We start from the raw sequence: 2,687 nt of genomic DNA, 5'->3' as shown, positions 1-2,687 counted from the left end.
TTGATCCTATCTTGCAAGTCTATAGTCACCTACTATGTGTTATGATCCGGCAACCCCGAAGTGACAATAATCGGGACCACTCCCAGTGATGACCGTAGTTTGAGGAGTTCATGTATTCACTATGTGTTAATGCTTTGGTCTAGTACTCTATTAAAAGGAGGCCGTAATATCCCTTAGTTTCCATTAGGACCCCGCTGCCATGGGAGGGTAGGACAAAAGATGTCATGCAAGTTCTTTTCCATAAGCACGTATGACTATATTCAGAATACATGCCTACATTACATTGATGAATTGGAGCTAGTTCTGTGTCACCCTAGGTTATGACTATTACATGATGAACCACATCCGGCATAATTCTCTATCACCGATCCATTGCCTACGAGCTTTCCATATATTGTTCCTCGCTTATTTACTTTTCCGTTGCTATTATTATCATCACTACAAAATATCAAAAACATTACTTTTGTTATCATTACCTTTTGCTACCGTTACCACTACTATCATATTACTTTGCTACTAAATACTTTGCTGCAGATATTAAGTTATCCAGGTGTGGTTCAATTGATAACTCAGCTGCTAATACTTGAGAATATTCTTTGGCTCCCCTTCTGTCGAATCAATAAATTTGGGTTGAATACTCTACCCTCGAAAATTGTTGCGATCCCCTATACTTGTGGGTTATCAAGACCATTTTCTGGCGCCGTTGCCGGGGAATATAGCTCTATTCTTTGAGTCACTTGGGATTTATATCTGCTTATCATTATGAAGAACTTGAGAGATCCAAACACCAAGATTTATCCCTCAACTATGAGGGGAGGTAAGGAACTGCCATCTAGCTCTGCACTTGATTCACCTTCTGTTTTGAGTAAGCTTGCGACACCTAAACCTGCTTCTACTATTCGTTCTGATATGTCGCATGTTATTGATGATGCCACTTCTGCTATGCATGATACTTATGATGAAACTACTTCTATGCTTGATACTACTATGCCACTTGGTAAATTTCTTGATGAACAACTTGCTAGTGTTAGAGAGAATGAAATTATTGAAACTGATAACATTGATGAAAGTGATGATGAAGACTCTCCCCCTAATAAAGTGATGATGGAAAAAGAAGCTGCTTTAGCTATTTTAGCTTGCAAAGATAGATACGAGCTCAAGAGGTTATTAGCTAAATGGAAGCAGCAATCCCTTAATGCTAGAATGAAACCTGACCCTGCTTTTGCTACTTCACCTATCTGTGTTACTGATAAGGATTATGAATTCTTGGTTGATCCTGATATAATTACTTTGGTTGAATCCGATCCTTTTCATGGCTATGAATCTGAAACTGTTGTGGCACATCTTACTAAATTAAATGATATAGCCACCCTGTTCACTAATGATGAGAAATCTCTCTACCTTTATATCCTTAAAATATTTCCGTTCTCATTAAAGGGTGATGCTAAGATATGGTTTAATTCTCTTGATCCTGGTTGTGTGCATAGTCCCAAGGATATGATTTATTACTTCTTTGCTAAATATTTCACTGCTCATAAGAAACAAGCTGCTTTGAGGGATAAATATAATTTTGTGCAAATTGAAGAAGTGAGTCTCCCACAAGCTTTGGGGAGGCTTCTCAAGTTACTTAATGATTTTCCTGATCATCCTCTTAAGAAAAATGAAATACTTGATATCTTTTATAACTGACTAAGCGATGCTTTCAGAGGTTACTTGGATAGTTGTGCTGGTTCTGTTTTCAGGGAAAGAACACCGGATGAAGATGAAATTCTATTGAATAATATGTTGACAAATGAAAATAATTGGACACTTCCTGAGCCAACTCCTGAACCTATTCCTAAACCAACTCCGAAGAAAAGGGGTGTTCTATTTCTCAGTCCTGAAGATATGCAAGAGGCAAAGAAATCTATGAAAGAAAAAGGTATTAAAGCTGAAGATGTTAAGAATTTACCTCCTATTGAAGAAATACACGGTCTTAATTTACCGCATGTTGAAGAAACATATGATCTTAATCCATTACCTATTGAAGAAATACATGGTCTTGATAACCCCATACAGGTAGTAAAGGTAAATTCTCTCTATAGATTTGATGAAGGTGATATCCCTCGTTATAAGTCTGCTAGACAATGCTTAGATGAGTTTGACAATTTCATTGTTAAACAAGAAAACTTTAATGCTTATTTTGGTAGACAATTGAAATATAATCCCGATACGCTTGAATACTTGGGTGATTATATGTCTAGAGTTAAAGGTGAACTTAAACTCATTAGTAAACATGCTTCTATAGTTACCACTCAAGTAGAACAAGTACTTAAGTCTCAAAATGATTTACTCAATGAATTGAATAGTAAGAATAATGATTATGCTGTTATAGTGGCTACTATAACTGGTAGAATGACTCGGGAACCTCTATATCCTGAAGGCCACCCTAAGAGAATTGAGCAAGATTCTCAGAGAAATAATATAGATGTGCCTAGTCCTTCTAGAAGGAAGAAAAAAAATATGATAGGACTTTGCATGCTCCTAGTGAACCTATCGCTGAAACACCTAAGAATCGAAATGTTATTTCTATTTCTGATGCTGAAACACAATCTGGTAATGAACCTGAAACTAGTGATAATGTTAATTATAATATCATGATGATGCTCAACCTAGTAATGATAATGATATAGAAATTGAACCTGATG

This window comes from Triticum aestivum, chromosome 5A, assembly GCF_018294505.1.
Source record: "Triticum aestivum cultivar Chinese Spring chromosome 5A, IWGSC CS RefSeq v2.1, whole genome shotgun sequence".
Classification (NCBI taxonomy): domain Eukaryota; kingdom Viridiplantae; phylum Streptophyta; class Magnoliopsida; order Poales; family Poaceae; genus Triticum; species Triticum aestivum.
The sequence above is the reverse complement of the archived record's forward strand: the minus strand, read 5'-3'. Positions refer to the sequence as shown.